Raw genomic sequence first — 18,839 nt, 5'->3', positions numbered from 1 at the left:
AATTTTTGGAATCAAGCACACAGACCTTCTTAATTCATTTGGCTCACTTCCCTGACCCAAAAAAGCACACCGTACTATATGCCCCTACCCTCCTCTTTGAAGAGGTTGAGCGGTGTCATATTTCTACTGGGGCTGCTTATTATGAGGGGTTCCCACCATCCCTGTGCTGTGCTGACTTCCTCCTGGGTGTTCTTATTATGAGGGGCTCCCACCATCCCTGTGCTGTGCTGACTTCCTCCTGGGGGTTCTTATTATGAGGGGATCACACCATCCCTGTGCTGTGCTGACTTCCTCCTGGGGCTGCTTACGGTGCTGCTGTCAGCGCTGTATGTCACGGAGCTGCTGTCAGCGCTGTATGTCACGGAGCTGCTGTCAGCGCTGTATGTCACGGAGCTGCTGTCAGCGCTGTATGTCACGGAGCTGCTGTCAGCGCTGTATGTCACGGAGCTGCTGTCAGCGCTGTATGTCACGGAGCTGCTGTCAGCGCTGTATGTCACGGAGCTGCTGTCAGCGCTGTATGTCACGGAGCTGCTGTCAGCGCTGTATGTCACGGAGCTGCTGTCAGCGCTGTATGTCACGGAGCTGCTGTCAGCGCTGTATGTCACGGAGCTGCTGTCAGCGCTGTATGTCACGGAGCTGCTGTCAGCGCTGTATGTCACGGTGCTGCTGTCAGCGCTGTATGTCACGGAGCTGCTGTCAGCGCTGTATGTCACGGAGCTGCTGTCAGTGCTGTATGTCACGGAGCTGCTGTCAGCGCTGTATGTCACGGAGCTGCTGTCAGCGCTGTATGTCACGGAGCTGCTGTCAGCGCTGTATGTCACGGTGCTGCTGTCAGCGCTGTATGTCACGGAGCTGCTGTCAGCGCTGTATGTCACGGAGCTGCTGTCAGCGCTGTATGTCACGGAGCTGCTGTCAGCGCTGTATGTCACGGAGCTGCTGTCAGCGCTGTATGTCACGGAGCTGCTGTCAGCGCTGTATGTCACGGTGCTGCTGTCAGCGCTGTATGTCACGGAGCTGCTGTCAGCGCTGTATGTCACGGAGCTGCTGTCAGTGCTGTATGTCACGGAGCTGCTGTCAGCGCTGTATGTCACGGAGCTGCTGTCAGCGCTGTATGTCACGGAGCTGCTGTCAGCGCTGTATGTCACGGTGCTGCTGTCAGCGCTGTATGTCACGGAGCTGCTGTCAGCGCTGTATGTCACGGAGCTGCTGTCAGCGCTGTATGTCACGGAGCTGCTGTCAGCGCTGTATGTCACGGAGCTGCTGTCAGCGCTGTATGTCACGGAGCTGCTGTCAGCGCTGTATGTCACGGTGCTGATGTCAGTGCTCTGTATTACGGTGCTGCTGTCAGTGCTCTGTATCTCCTGCACCCTCTTGTTTGCCTACCCTGGTCCCTGACCTTCCCTCTCCTCCATTGCCTTCATTAGCTCCATAGTCCTGAATTGTCAGAACAATTTCCCAAATAAAAAAAAAATGCTTGTAGTTATCGATCCCAAATTCACCTCATACATGTATTATGCTATTGTCCAGGTGGTGGGACTACGTGCTACCCCCTAATAATTACCCCGTGGCCGCAAATTCGACCTAAAGGTTTGCGAAATTCGCCTCCCATTGAAGTCAATGGAGCCCGCGGCGAACGGTCGTTTTCGCGAACGTTTGTGTCCGTTCGCGTTTCGCGTTCGCGAAACGTCCCGTCGGAAGTTCGTCCATCACTACATACTACAGACCTCTGTACACTGCTCTACATACTACTGACATCTGCACACTGTATGATATCTTAAATTCTTATTTTTGGGCAATGCCATTTTCCGAGACTAGACTCTGGATCCACCCCTGGGCCCCAATGAGATTTGCCTGAAAGCTTCTTCAGAATAGGGGTATTTAAAGAATTTTAGAAGTGTTGAATCCCAATGATTTTCAACATAAGACAACCTAGGAACCACAACTACCCAAAATTCATGAAGTGGATTCACCCAGAACATTAAAAGGAAGAAAAAAAAGTAGGATCAGACCAGTCAGTGTGATACTCCCTGACAAAGCCTCCATAACCATGCACCCCATAGCAATATTACGAAGGGTATAATACATCCATACAGGGACATGCATAGATAAACAACCCTGTAGTCATGTTTTCTGTGGGAAATGTCCTGTATCATGGAGCGAGTAGAACTAATTTGGGCCAGCTCAGTAGATTGTGTTAAAAAAGGGCTGGATGCATTCATAAATGCACAACATATAACTGGATATTAACCATTTATAGGTAATAACAGCAAGGATTATTGATTCAGGGAATATTCAACTGCCTCCTGGGGAATCAGGAAATCATTTTTTTTTCTCTACTGGAGCAAATTGGATCATGCTTTAACCACTTCAGCCCTGGAAGAAATTACCCCTTTCCTGACCAGAGCACTTTTGTCGCTTTAACTGATAATTGCACGACGTTGCACCCAAACAAAATTGACGTCCTTTTTTTCCCACAAATAGAGCTTTCTTTTGGTGGTATTTGATCGCCTCTGCGGTTTTTATTTTTCCACTATAAACAAAAAAATAGCGACAATTTTGAAAAAAAATACCACAATATTTTGTACTTAAAATTTCCCCATTAAAAAAAAAAGGAAATTTTTTTCTCAGTTTAGGCCAATATGTATTCTAATACATATTTTTGGTAAAAAGAAATTGCAATAAGAGTACATTGATTGGTTTAAATAGCAATAAGAGTACATTGATTGGTTTGCGCATTGGTTTGCGCAGTTATAGCGTCTACAAAATAGGGGATAGATTTATAGCATTTTTATTATTATTATTTTTTTTTTTACTAGTAATGGTAAGCTGTGATTTTTATAATGACTGCGACATTATGGCAGACACATCGGACAATTTTGACACATTTTTGGGACCATTGGCATTGATACAGTAATCAGTGCTATAAAAATGCATTGATTACTGTTAAAATGTCCCTGGCAGTGAAGGGGTTAACACTAGGGGGCGATCTAGGGGTTAACTGTGTTCCTGGGAGGTAATTCTAACTGAAGGGGGAGGGAACTGACTGGAAGAAGTGACAAATTGTGGTTTCTAGCTAATAGGAACATACGATCTGTCACTCCTTACAGAACAGGGAAGTGTGTGTTTACATACACTTGTCCCTGTTCTGTGTCTCCTAGTCACGATCGATCATGGCCGGCGGTCATCATGACCGTCGGCCACGAGCATCGGCACCCCGCTGTGCAGTGGGCACACGCACGAACCTCCGGCAGCACATGCACAGCTGCTATCCTGACTCTGCGAGCTGACATATAGCGGCTTCCTTTTCTAGTCTCGTCGTATGCCATCACATTCCAAACTAACAGACTTTGGTCCGTTCGTGTATGGGCAGGTCCGTTCATTCGGAAGTCCGTTGTAACTCCGTCGGGAAGACCGTCTGACCTTTTCTGCCGGAAAGTCCGGTTGTGTGTACGCGGCATTAGGCTGCTGCCCTATACTGTATTTTACTTATAGACATTTTTCAGTGTACTTAGGACATCCATTGGTACAGGTCATCCCTTTCTAACAACTTACTTGTTAGATTAAAATTTTTTAATTGGAGGTATATGACTTTCATAGATACTTATTTTATTTATTTGAGATAACTTTTTAGACCCTTCCAAACATCCTCTAATGTTCTCTCCTGTGTTGGAGTTAGGTGGTCATAGTGCCCACCTAGCCGACCAAGTTTGGGCCCTCACAATATCCATTCTGTCTTGGGGGTTCAGCCATTGGATGGAAATGGTGGCAATTGATTGGTCCTGTAAAACCAATGATGAAAATAAAAAGTGCAAAAAAATAGATTTTAGAACATCATTGCAGCGCTTATGTCACTATGAATTTCTTATGACATTTAGAAACAATTTCTGTAAGAACAATGTATGTGCTTTTCCCTATGCTAGTCTGCAATGCCAATGTGTATATGTGCTAATACCATCAGGAGCGGACTGACAACTCATGGGGCCCCCGGGCAATAGGAGATTATGGGGCCCCAGGCCAATCAGAGATTATGGGGCCACACAGTATACACACACACACACACACACACACACACACACACACACTATACAATCGCACAGTATACACAGACATGTTTCTATTGGCTGAGAAGGTACTGGAGAGGTGGGGCAGCTATAATCTTGGGATTTTTAGACCAAAAGGATGTCAGTAAGGGACATTTCAGAGACAGATGTAAAAACAAAACAAAAAAACACAGATTTTTACATACTGTCCCTGGTTTTACTGAGGCTGGCAACCCTGATGGGGGGCCCCCTGGTGGCCCGGGGCCCTCGGGCAGTGCCCGAGTGGCTGAATGGTCAGTCCGCCCCTGAATGCTATGTTTCCCCCCAAAAAAAAGACCTACCCTGAAAAAAAATAAGACCTAGTGTTATTTTCCAGCAGGGCTGGAATATAAGCCCTGCCCCGAAAATAAGCCCTAGTATAAAATGCTTGTAAAATCCTATAATCCACTCTATTACAGTATAATATCATGTACAATGTGTGTGTTTCTATAATATAGTTGCGGGGAAGAGAGCTCCGGCGGGTCACAGAAGCGCAGATCGGCGCTATAATGAAGGTATTTGGCACAATTATATTACAGAAAAACACACATTGTACATTATATACTACTGTAATAGAGTAGATTATAGGATGTTACAAGCATTTTAACTCGGTTCACACTGGGGATTCAAGTCAGGTAGGGAGAGAAAGAGGGGAAGAGAAGACAGCACATTACATGGTAACACCTACCCCGAAAATATTTATTAAATATGACTATTTTCGGGGAAACATGGTGCGTTGTGAGTGACTCTTACCATAGATCACATCATACTATCTGCAGAGTTATCCCTGAAGAAGAAGCTATTTGACTTTGAGATTTGTTGGATACCTATATCTGGTCTCGGCATGTATAACTCAAACGAATTTATATACTGTATTTTGTGATTTTGTGTTCATTCTACTATATGGAATTTTTAATACTGTTTGCATACTAAGTTTTATGAAATTCAAATAAAATGTATACATTTTAAGATAATAACAAGTACTCTTTGAGCCTTACAAGTCCCATTAAATGGGGGAACTAAATCTTTGGTAAAATTGTTTGGGAATATTCTACATTAAAAACAGATATGAAAAAATTATTCCCAGATCACCAACAAAAGGGATTTGGTGGACTGGTGTATTACTGCAATTCTTGGATTGAGTAGGTAGTCTGTGCTTCATCTTAGCTTAAAGGGGTTTTAAACCCTTGTGTTTTTTCACCTTACCCCACCCCTATGCATTAAGGTGAAAAAACACCTGGCAGTGAACGGCCCCCCAGCCCCCCGTTTTACTTACCTGAGCCCCGTATTTCTGTAGGCAGAGATGCGCTCTCCCTCTCTCCACTGAGTCCCATCTCTTGATTGGATAGATTGATAGCAGCGCAGCCATTGGATCCCACTGCTGTCAATCAAATCCAATGACGCGCGGACTGGGGGGGGGGGGGATGGGGCCGAGTCTGTAATTCGTGTCTATGAATGCAAATGCTGGACTCGGGAGCACATCCGCAAGATAACCCCCCCAGGGGAGAACTTCTCCTAGGGGGTTATCTGATGCAGGGAGGAGCTGCGAGAGCCACTAGGGGACCCCAGAAGACGAGGTTCGGGGCCACTCTGTGCAAAACAAGCTGCACAGTGGAGTATGATATGTTTGTTATTTAAAAAAAAAATAAAAAAAAACCTTAGTTCACACTGGGAGGACTTGTCAGGCCACCTGACAAGTTGCGTCCCGTTCTGTACAATGGAACCATTTTAATTGGAGCGACACAAGTAGCTCCGACTTAAAAAAAGGTTCCTGTATGACTTTTGGGGTGACTTGAGGTGACTAACATTGACTTCTATAGAGAAGTCATTTTGCAAGTCGCCGGCAGCTGTCGTGTCCAGGTCGCCTGAGGCAGTCGCTCTGCAAGTCGTGCGTCCTCAGTGTGAACCGACACTTACAATCACTTTAACGTGTATCTAAAAGCATTTATTTTTATTTTGAATAGAGCAGGGAAGGGTGAAACCCATACCAGGTTATTTTTGCTATTCTACAGTGGAGATTTCCCTTCACATCCTATCATGGAGAAGCAACATGAGAGCAAATCTCTCCAAAGTGAGGGGCGTTCCCATCTTCTACAGTGGTAATCTGAACATTGTCCCCTTTGGGTGATGTACCCTCAGCCCTTGCTGTGGGGACCAGGATCGGGACAAGGGGTGGGCAGGAGGGACGGCTGCCCCTGGCGCAATTTTTTATTGCAGGGGTAGGGGGCACCCTGACCATAACCCTAAGGGAAAGGGGGGCGCAGTTTGGCATCTTTGCCCTGGGCGCTGGATGACCTTGTCCCGGCACTGGTGGGGACTACTCTAAAATGTTCCCCTCACTTCCTGTCTCAGTGACCATTCCCCACTCTATCCAAAACTAAAAAAAGTTTTGTCCTCAAATGTACTTTCATTTTTCATCTTTCTATTGAGTGTACCTTCAATATCCCGCCGGTTTGCTCACAGCTATACCAATCTCGCCTCACTCACATCCCGCGGATTTTGCAGGCTTGCACTGCACACAATTTGCTACGGAAATGCATTGTGTTTACTAATTAATATTGTTACATTCATCTAATGTATATTTCATATGCGGTCCTGTGAATCGTTTGTGCATAATTTTGCATTGGATTGAAGAACACGCAGCTTCCTGTATTGAACATAACTTATTTACAAGTCAATCTGCAAGTGCAGAAAATACCTCTCCAAGCTGCATCTGATTACTTTGGATTCTCTTTGTTCGGCTCCCTCCAGGCACAGGACAAAGACAACCACTTGATCAATGCCCAGGCAGAAAAATAGTCTGAAAACTGCAAGGTCCTGGTGGAGTTACAGGAGCGATAATTTAGGGCATGTACAAGCCGTACACCGTGTATATAAATATGTGTAAAAATCGCACTTCAGAAAATAAATATGTATGTTGTGATTAATCATGGGATGAGGTTTTGAAGACCCTTGTAGAAATGGGACACTGGGAGCTTATGGGTTAGAAGTTTATCGAGTCCCAGAATTTCAGAAATAGAATGCATAAGAGCTTTATCTATCCTGCTTTCATTTATACCTTGGAAATGTGAAACAGGATTATTTTCAAGGAAGTTAAATGAAAAGTAATATTTTTGGTTGGGTGTCAATCACTGGCCACTTCCATGGGGACTTCCCTTTAGAGTTTCCCCCATACAGTATTCATATTGTTCATGTTCACTCCCAACTTTAGGGAGCACACACTTGTTGCCTCCTTCCTGGATCTGCACCTGACCACTACAGAATTGTGGTGTCCCCTTGCACTCTTCTTGTTAATTCTTCACAAGATACTTTAAATAATAAAGGTTACCCAAGTGTGCAGGGCTTGGAACGTACCCTGCTTCCCCGAAAATAAGACCTAGCATGATTGTCGGTGATGGCTGCAATATAAGCCCTACCCCCCAAATAAGCCTTACCCTGTTTCGCCGAAAATAAGCCCTACCCTGAAAATAAGATAAGGACTTTAACTAGGTTAATTTGAGGGCTAGGGCTTATATTGCAGCCATCACCAACAATCACGCTAGGTCTTATTTTTGGGGAAACGGGGTATGTGCACAGGCAATGCTCATATCCAGTGATGGTTATTCCCAACCACACAAGCTGCCAGCTAGTACTCTAGTCTCTTTCTCCAGAATAGAATGTAAGTTGGTCTGGGCTCAGATGCAATGGTGGGACAAGGTCACCTAGACCCCAAGGTGAACATGCCAAACTGCTCCTCCTCCCAAGATGTATGAGCATTATGTGTCAGTGAAAATCCCCCCCCCCCCCCCCCCAAAAATGAAAATTGGGCACCATTCTGCATCTTTACCCTCTACGCATAAATTCCCCCTCCTTCCAGTACAAATTCACCCCCCTGCTGAAATCCCTTCTCTCAGCACAAATCTCTGCCTCCTCCATCCCCCAAACCCCCCAGACAAATGCAACCCCCAAAAACATTCACCCATTCTAGCATAAATCCTCCATCCTTCAAATTTCCCCTCTGAGTACATATTCTCTCCTCCCTCACTCCAAATCTCCCTCCTAGCACAAATACCCCCCATCCCCCTCCTAGCACAAACACCCTCCCCCCAATCATCTCTGCTAGCACAAATCCCCCGCACTCACCCCCCCAAAAAAAATATATCCTCCTAGCACAAATTTCCTCCCCCTTTACTATGATATCACCTCTTCTAACACAAACCCCCCAAATCTACTCTACTATCACAACTGCTCTTCTTCGGCCAGTCCCTACTTAAGCAGACGCATTTTTATCCATGTATGGCCAGGTTTAGTTGGGTTTTTTTGTTTTCAGGTATAATAAAAGACCCGATGATGCCCTTTTAACGTCTTGTGAGCCGAACTGAAATTTCAAACAATGTTATCGACCTTCCCAGTTCTTTTATGTAAACTTCAAAACAACTCCACCATATGCAATGAAGATGAGGATAAAAGGAAGGGTCTGTAGTCTAAATCAGGAGAGCAGCTGGGGTGACAACATTGTTCTTCATACGGTACAGACAATTAGCATTGTCACTGTAGAAAATGAAGTGTTTTTCTGCCAGAATCACCAGGTGAGAAGAAAGAAATCTGAACAAAAGCTAATAAATGTAGGCTTGATCAGAGAGTATTCAATATAGAGACAACCAGGCAAGGCCCATTTCTAGTAGGAGGTCAGCAATGGCAATTCAGACATTAATATATTGTCTTTGAGGCAGCCATATATGTAGCAAGAACATTCTGGAAAACCAATTATTTCAATATGGTCGATCAATAGCTGGTTGCTACATAATATGTGGAAGATTGCCTCGGGAAATTACAAGGCTACATTATGGTCAGAAAAATTAAACTAAGATGGTTAGAGAATTTAATCGAAAATTCTCATCATCTAGTTAGGGACCTTCGATTGTAAGCTTCTTGAGGGCAGGGAGTGATGTAAATGTGCAATATACAGTGCCTTGAAAAAGTATTCATACCCCTTGAGATTTTCCACATTTTGTCATGTTACAACCAAAAAACGTAAAGTGTTTTATTGGAATTTTATGTGTTTAGATGAACACAATGTGGCACATAATTGTGAAGTGAAAGGAATATGATAAATGTTTTTCAAAATTGTTTACAAATAAATATATGAAAAGTGTAGTGTGCATTTGTATTCAGCTCCCTTTACTCTGATACCCCTAACTAAAATCTAGTAGAATCAATTGCCTTCAGAAGTCACCTAATTAGTAAATAGTGTGTCATTTAATCTCAGCATAAATACAGCTGTTCTGTGAAGCCCTCAGAGGTTTGCTAGAGAACCTTAGGGAACAAACTGCATCAAGAAGGCCAAGAAACACACCAGACAGGTCAGGGATACATTTGTGGAGATGTTTAAAGCGGGGTTCCACCCTAAAGTGGAACTTCTGCTCATCAGAACCCTCCCCCCCTCCGGTATCACAGTTGGCACCTTTCAGGGGGGAGGGGGGTGCAGATACCTGTCTAAGACAGGTATTTGCACCCACTTGCGGGCATAGACTCCCACAGGAGTCTATGCTGTTTCCTGTCCCGGCAATGGGAAGGTCCGCAAAGTCATAGAGGGGGGCATGTGCAGGGGGGAATATTAATAGCTCAGTTTTAGAGAGATTTATTTTAAGGAAGTGGTGTGACATCCATGCTGATATGTCAGTTAGTAAGTTAGTAATGCGAGAGGAGACTGAAGGAGTGAGGTGAGGAGTAGACAGATAGATTTGGGTGTCATTGGCGTATAAGTGGTATTGGAAGCCATGGGCAGTTATCAAGTGACCAAGGGAGGAGGTGTAGATAGAGAAGGGAAGGGGTCCCTTGGGGGACCCCCACAGAAAGGGGCAATGGAGAGGAGGAGACAGAGTTGTAGGTGACACTGAAGGACACTGTTATTTTCACTGAGGTAGGAGCTAAGACGGTTGTATTAGACAATGGATCCTGCTGCTGTGTGAGCCAATGAGGGGGAGTGAGGCAATGGGGAGGAGAACTGGGAGAGCCACTGCACTCCTGCACATTGCACATTGGGGGGGGGGGGGGTGGGAAGCTGCACCCAGAAGGTTTTTACCTTAATGCATGGAATGAGGGACTGGCCAAGTATGTCTTCAGAGCTAAAACCTATTGAGCATCTACGGGGCATTCTCAAACGGAAGGTGGAGGAGCGCAAGATCTCATCCACCAGCTCCATGATGTCGTCATGGAGGAGTGGAAGAGGACTCCAGTGGCAACCTGTGAAGCTCTGGTGAACTCCATGCCCAAGAGGGTTAAGGCAGCGCTGGAAAATAATGGTGGCCACACAAATTATTGACACTTTGGGCCCAAGCTAGACATTTTCACTTAGGGGTGTACTCACTTTTGTTGCCAGCGGTTTATAAATTAATGGCTATGTGTTGAGTTATTTTGAGGGGACAGAAAATCTATACTGTTATACAAGCTGTGCACTCACTACTTTACATTGTAGCAAAGTGTCATTTCTTCAGTGTTGTCACATGAAAAGAAGTGATTAAAATATTTACAAAAATGTGAGGGGTGTACTCACTTTTGTGAATATATATATATATATATATATATATATATATATATATATATATATACCATATATACAGTATATATTTTGTATTTATTTATTTTTACTTTTCAAAACTTTTAATGAGATTTTTTCATTGTTTTTCAGTTAGAATCTAATAAAATAAAAATATAATGATTGCCTTTATTATTTACAGACGTATCTAATCTTCCATTTAGCCTCCTGGCAGTTAAAAGCAAAGATTTTAATTTTTCTTCATGTCTGGGGGCGGTGGCTTGAGCAAGGCACATCATATGTCACGGCTGAATGAAAGCCTTGCCTCCCCTGGTTCCTGAGAGTCTGGACAGCTAAGATGGACCAGACAAGCATAGTTTACTACAGATATGGGATTATCTCTTCTGACTTGAAATTATTATATATTTTTTGCTTTAAACCAACCTGCTGCTGGATGGAAAAAGTTATGCTTAACATAGCTAACCTTGTAAGTTATAATGCTGTAGATAAATGGGCCTATGGACTACATTTCACTTTATAACTTGATATAGCCTTTTCTTATTGAGCAAAATATAAATTACAAGTTTGGACACTCACATCAATTGACACAATGAAGCCCACCCTTCCCTATCAGCAGACCAGACTGGCTATAATAAAATGAATCAAGTAAAATGAGCAATTGAGATATATTAAGGGCAGTAATTGTTGACATTAAGTTTACTCGTATTTTATTGTATCAATACATTGATCTCTTTCCCAATGGATTGGTTCTCTTACCTTGGTCTCCAAGTCAACATTGCCAATGAAGTTTGATGTCAACGAAAAGTTTAATGTCAATTAAAGTGGAGCTCCGCTCAAAAAGAGAAGGTCCACTTGTTCGTGCCCTTTGCCCCTCCGCTGCCTCATTTGGTACATTTGGGGGGAGGGGATGGTGGGTACCTGGTTTTGACAGGTACCGACTCCTACTTCCAGGTAAGATCACTGCAGCGATCTTCAAGTATGTCTGGCCCCTCCTCCTTCCCCTGTTGCCTTCAAGGACACACATAGGTCCCGGAAGACAGCTGAACAATTCAGAAAGCGCAGCGTGACTCATGCATGTGCAGCAGAAAACCAGCTGTGAAGCCTGAAGGCTTTACTGCCAGTTTCCCATAGTAAAGAAGTCGATTGAAGATTCAGCTCAGGTGCCGACATTGCTGGATCCCTGGACAGGTAAGTGTCCTTATATTAAAAGTCAGCAGCTAGGGGCATGGCTAGCTGTGGACCGAGATGGCCGCCTAACTCCACATCTCTGTCCAATCACAGGCAATAACCTGCTATATTATCCGCACAATTAACCAAGCTACAAGCAACCCTGGTAATCTTCATTTAGTATGACAAACGATCCATGCTCAAACGCCATATTCAGTACACCTCTTCAAAATTTGCTAGAAATGGTGCCCCAGATGTTGTAGCATACTATAAAGCAACAATTCTTGATCAATCCAAGGCCCAGTGGAATATTACTCAAGTGCCTACCTGGCTGCAAATTGAGAGAGCAGCCCTCTCCACTGATATTCCTGAGTGCCTTACTTCTACAGCTACAACCCTCTCACTTGTTTCTGGACACTCTCAATGCTACAATAAGAACCTGGAAGTCCCTACTCCACCAAAATCAAGGCATAGCACTGGAACTTCTTTTGCACTTGCCCCTTTTCTCCCTGGAGCTCTTGAGCCTGCAGGTCTCCCTCACTCCTTGGACCACAGCAGGTATCAACACCATTGGAAACTTGTTCACCACTAATCATATGAGCTCCTTTCAACACCTATGTCAGCAATATCAACCTAACCATAGAAACTTTTAAATGTATCTTCAGATACGCTCAGGTCTCTCCCATACACGATGGACGCATCAGCCTCTACTTTGGGACCCAACTTCCAAAGGCATTGCATCCATCTACAAGCTACTGGTAAATCCAGGGCAAAAAATCTTCAATGAAATATTGGGAGTGGATAACCCACCTTAATTTTACCACCACAGAATGGCATCAAGCTCTGGCCTTCACCCTAAAAGCTTCCCACTGTATTACCCATTAGGAATTGATAAAAAAAAACTTTCATAATTGGTACTTTACTTTTGCAAAACTGGCATGTATATAACCCACTGCATCATCTGACTGCTGGAGAAATTGTGAAAACACTGGGACTCATCTTCATATTTGGTGGCAATGCCCCAAAACCCTTCTTCTTACCTCTATAACTAATGCTCTGTTTAGCCCTACTCCCCAGATGGTTCTTCTAGGCATGGAATCTTCCTTGTGGCTTCCCTGCTTTCAAACCATTGTAATCCACATCTTTATAGCAGCACGCCTAGCTGTTGCCAGAGAATGGAAATGTCTCCACCCACCTACAATAGCAGAAGTTAATACCATCCTAAACACAGGCTGCCATCTTGAATATATGTTTGCTAAAGCACACTTTCAAATGGAAACATTTCTAACCAACTGTAACAACTGACTTATTGACCCCAGGGGCCCTGGCCACCCTTATATGATCATATCTCCCCCAAAAATCACAAGCATCAGGGAACTCCAACCCAATCCATGCTTGTAGAGCCATCTTGGGATAAATGTCCTTCCTTTTCATTCTTTACCAGCAACAGGTGTGAAAAATTGCAGTACTGACAACCTCCACTGCCTTTTCTTTTCTATGCTTAGTTGCACATAGTTTATATGTACCACTCTACTTGTATTTATATGTTCTCTTATAGCATTAATGTTTGCCTACAACTCCACTAGTTGCTATCCTAATGGTGATTGGTGAACCTCCACTGTTTTTTGCTTTTTCCTCATTTGACTTGTAGTTGCATAAATACCTTAACAAAACTTTATGGGGAAAAAAAAGTCAGCATCTACAATATTTGTAGCTGCTGACTTTAAAAAAAATGGGCTTAAAGATTTTCTTGCTACATCTATAGGACGAATAGGCTTTGTGTGGTCTGCCTCTTCACAGGACTCCAAGCTGTGTTTGGCTCTGGGAAGTCTTCCTTAGAAAGCAGATTCTCATTGTAGATGTAAAGTGTGACAGCTGGCGTTAGTATATAACTCTAGTAGATCATAGAGTTCCAGATTGTTCATTTGCCTCTGAAGAGGGACTGTAAATTCCTGCCTTGCTACAAAATGTTAGAGACGATTAAGTGATTAGTACCCTGGGTCCTCCAGAGGTTTACTGAAGTTGATTTACTAAAGGAGCTGAAAATCTTCACACAATAAATGTAGGTGTTTGCACATGATTGGATAACTGAAGTAAAGTTGTAGGTTACACACTTTTACTACTGCATTTGTTTACTGTGTACAAGGATGGGAAACTAATAGTTATTTTGCCTTTGTTTTTGTCCCCAGCTCTGGATGGACTTGTACGTTCCAGAGGCATTCAGGAAATAAAAAGTGAAGGTCTTGTCCATTCCTGCCAACTAGAATTCCGATTCTATTTTTAAAAATGAAAGCAAGCATCACAAACAATAGGGTCAAGGTAATTATGTTTCTCATCTTCGGTAGTCCATTTTTCATTGATGCCTTTGTTTTGTTTTTGCCATTCCAAATAATGTTCAATGACCCCCAAAGCACCATTGTCTGCATTCCACTAAACTAGACTAAACTACACAACACATTTAATTAAACCTGGTAAAGAAAAACAACTAGTATGTGCAATTGCCTTTATATACTTTGTACGTGGGTAAGTAAAACATAGTAAAACATTACAATCAAGCACATTCACAGTTCAACAGTCACTAAAAGATCACAGATGTAATTATGAATGAAACTATCATTTTACAGTACTTTGCATAACACATTCTCACCATATGTGCTAGATGAGATGTAAAGGAAATCTGTCTTCTTGCTGACTTCTTCTTTGACTTCTACTTTGAGTAACTGGCCTGGCACAAGTATAGATAAATACTGACCTGCTGTAGGTCGCATGACATAATGCTTGCTTAAGGCCGCATACACACGGGCGGATTGTCTGCCCAACTAAGTTCGTCAGACAATCTGACAGACAGTCCGTCCAACTTTTAAATGAACGGACTTGACCACACACGACGAACAGACAGTCCGCTGAAAGCTTGCGCGATGACGTGTACAGCACGTTCGACGGGACTAGAAATACGACGTCCAATACACTGCAATGCAACCTTTCGCCGTGTAAATCCTTTCTGAGCATGCGCCATACTTAGTCCGTCCAACTTGCCTACTCACGAGCGGATTGTCCGCTGAAACCAAGTTTGGACGGACAAAATTACGGAAATTCCGAAAGACTAAGTCCGTCAGACTGTCCGCTGAAAAAGTCCGCTGAAGCCCACACACGAGCGGATTGTCCGCTGAAACACGGTTCAGCGGACTAAGTTGGGAGACAATCCGCCCGTGTGTACGCGGCCTTAGAGTCCTGACCCAGAGTTGTGAGATGTCCAGAGCTAAGCTTATTCACTTTGCTATACATCTATCCACCCTTCAGCTCCATTCCTAATTTTTATAAAGCAAACCTAAATTGAACTTAAAGTGGATTTCCACCCAAAAATCGAACTTCTGCTTTAAGCACATCTCGCCCCCCCTTACATGCCACATTTGGCATGTAATTTTTTTCGCAGGGGGAGTGGGGGCTTCGTTAGGAGGGGGACTTCCTGTCCCACTTCCTCCTTCCGCCCAGGGACCGCCAAAGCAACTCCTCCTTTTCGCCTTAGGCGGCCCCCCTCTAGTCGATCTCCTGGGACACGTGACAGGTCCCAGGAGATCGCCTGTCCACTCGCGCGGCTCGTGCATGTGCAGTGCATGCCCGGCCGTGAAGCCAAAAGCTGTCACGGCCAGGTGCCCAGAGTGGCAATGGAGGCACCATCGGAGTGGAGGGGGAGAGGAGTGACGCTGGACCGCGGAACAGGTAAGCGTCTGTTTATTAAAAGTCAGCAGCTACACTTTTTGGAGCTACTGACTTTTAATAAAAATAAAAAGCCTGGAACTCCGATTTGAGGTTGAAGATGAACTGTAGGTAAAACAAAAATCCTCCCTTACGGAAAGGCTGCAAGGCTCTGTTCTAGGGGCCACAAATAGGACTTTCACTCACCAGAGTCTTCACTCCCACAGGTTCCTCTGGGCTTAAGATCAGTCCCCACAGCCTCTTCTCCCCAATGCATCATCAATTTTAACGCAAAGCCCATGACCCTGCACTGGATGTGAGGACACTGAGGGATAGTCCATTGCCAGAACGTATTGGAGTAGAGTTAAGCATGGCTGTCAGGTAGGAAAAACTGCTTTTCATGGCCCTCTATAACTAAATGACCATTTAACCCTTGAAGAGTGGGGGCAATCCCCCTCCAAGGGAGCATGTTTGTTCTCCCCAGATATGGAAGATGGGCTTTAAAGTTTAACTCTAACCCAAACTTTTTTTCAGTTTTGGTAGGGTTGAGATAAATGATAATCTTTGTTGAATTTTCCCTTTGCCCTACATCCAATCGCTGTTCAAAGCTTGCCATCCCAACATCTCCAAGATATGCCCCTACCTAACCAATGACACCACAAAGCTTCTAGTTCAATCCCTGGTCATCTCTCACCTCGACTACTGCAACTCCATCCTCATTGGCTTACCTTTAAATAGGCTATCCCCCTTCAGTCAATTATGAATGCTGCTGACAAGCTCATGCACCTTACAAACTGCTCATTGTCTGCTGCCCCTCTCTGCCAATTCCTCCACTGGCTTCCTAATGAATTCACTTCAAGATACTAAAAATAACTTGCAAAGCCAACCACAACTTAGTCCCCAGCTATATCACCAACTCGGTTGCAAAATAAAAAAACAAATCGTTCTCTATGTTCCTCCCAAGACCTCCTGCTCTCTAGCTTACTTGTTACCCCATCTCATGCCCCCTTCCAGGACTTCTCCAGAGCCTCTCCCATCCTCTGGTACTCTCTACCCAAATCTGCTTGACTTTCTCCTACTCTGTCCACTTTCAGATGATCCCTGAAAACTGATCTCTTCAGAGAAGCCTATCTGCCCCCTCACCTAATAACTGTACATTTATTTTCTCCATAAGCCCACCCCCCACAGTTATAATTTTTGTATCTCTTGACTCTCCCTCTTAGATTTTAAGCTCTAAGGAGCAGGGCTCTCTGATTCCTACTGTATTAAACTGTATTGTAATTGTACTGTCTGCCCTTATGTTGCAAAAAGGATGCGTAAACTTTCGGTACTATGTAAATCCTATATAATAATAATAATAATAATAATAATAATTTTTAATTGTGTATATTCCCATTGGGGGAATTTCCTCTAACTTTCTTATGGTGACTGGTGCCACCTGGGACAGCTAGAAAAAGAACACAAATAAAAACAGAATGTTCTTCACAGGTAAGTAGAGCACTTAGGGCCGGTTCACACAGCGGGCGAGGCGACACGACTCGCCTCGCTCCCGCAAGTCGCCCCCGTTCTGTACAATGGAACCGTTCTGAGAGGAGCGACTCGAGTCGCTCCGACTCAGAAAAAAGGTTCCTGTACTACTTCTGGGCGACTTCGGGGGCGACTTGCATTGACTTCTATACAGAAGTCCTCTGCAAGTCGCCGCTGAGGTCCCCGCAGGTCGCGGCGAGGCAAGTCGGAGACGCCTCGCCGCGCCTGCAGTGTGAACCGGCCCTTAGGGAGAAGGCATTGCGTTTGAAGGTGTTAAATGGATAACTGTACTAAAGGTACCTATATTTTTTAAAGCAAAGCAGTAATTTATCCATCCATGAAAAATAAACAGGTTTGTTGTCTAGAAGGCACAGAGCCTGTACTTACTTCTTCGACCACCGCCCTGCCAGAGCCCCCAAAAAATCAGTCCTTCTGGGTACTGGGAGGGGGGGGGGGGACACAACCCCTTCCCTGTCTCTGACATTACTGTACTTAAGTGGTCACTGGCCATTTATTTGGCTGCAGAGCTTTCAAATGAAGACCCTTAGCATAGGTGTGCGCAGCCTATTGCATTATATATATATATATATATATATATATATATATATATATATATATATATATATACAGTATCTCTGAAAAGTGAGTACAACCCTCACATTTTTGTAAATATTTTATTATATCTTTTCATGTAACAACACTGAAGAAATGAAACTTTGCTAAAATGTAAAGTAGTGAGTGTACAGCTTGTATAACAGTGTAAATTTGCTGTCCCTTCAAAATAACTCAATACACAGCCATTAATGTCTAAACCACTGGCAACAAAAGTTAGTACATCCCTAAGTGAAAATGTCCAAATTGGGCCCAAAGTGTCAACCAGTGGCCACCATTATTTTCTAGCACTGCCTTAACCCTCTTGGGCATGGAGTTCACCAGAGCTTCTCAGGTTGCCACTGAAGTCCTCTTCCACTCCACTATGATGACATCACGGAGCTGGTGGATGTTAGAGACCTTGCACTCCTCTACCTTCCATTTGAGGATGCCCCACAGATGCTCAATAGGGTTTAGGTCTGGAGACATGGCAGTGGTCCTCTTGGAGATGTGTTTGGGGTTGTTATGTTGGAATACTGCTCTGTGGCCCAGTCTCCGAAGGGAGGGGATCATGCTCTGCTTCAGTATGTCACAGTACATGTTGCCATTCATGGTTCCCTCAATAAACTGTAACCTCTCAGTGCCAGCAGCACTCATGCAGCCCCAGACCATGACACTCCCACCCCCATGCTTGACTGTAGAGACACACTTGTCTTTCTACTCCTCACCTGATTGCCGCCACACACGCTTGACACCATCTGAACCAAACAAGTTTATCTTGGTCTCATCAGACCACAGGACATGGTTCCAGTAATCTATGTCCTTAGTCTGCTTGTCTTCAGCAAACTGTTTTCAGGCTTTCTTGTGCTTCATCTTCAAAAGAGGCTTCCTTCTGGGACAACAGCCATGCAGACCAATTTAATGCAGTGTGCGGCTTACGGTCTGAGCACTGACAGGCTGACCCCCACCCCTTCAACCTTTGCAGCAATGCTGGCAGCACTCATACATCAATTTCCCAAAGACGACCTCTGGATATGGCTCTGAGCATGTGCACTCAACTTACTTGGTCGACCATGGCGAGGCCTGTTCTGAGTGAAACCTGTCCTGTTAAACCGCTGTATGGTCTTGGTCACCATGCTGCAGCTCAGTTTCAGGGTCTTGGCAATCTTCTTATAGCCTAGGTCATCTTTATGTAGACCAACAATTCTTTTTTTTTCAGATCCTCAGAGAGTTCTTTGCTA

This window comes from Lithobates pipiens, unplaced genomic scaffold, assembly GCF_037356315.1.
Source record: "Lithobates pipiens isolate NorthernLeopardFrog02 unplaced genomic scaffold, aLitPip1_a1.2 Scaffold_10, whole genome shotgun sequence".
NCBI classification, from domain to species: Eukaryota; Metazoa; Chordata; class Amphibia; order Anura; family Ranidae; genus Lithobates; species Lithobates pipiens.
This window is presented reverse-complemented; position numbering follows the sequence as displayed.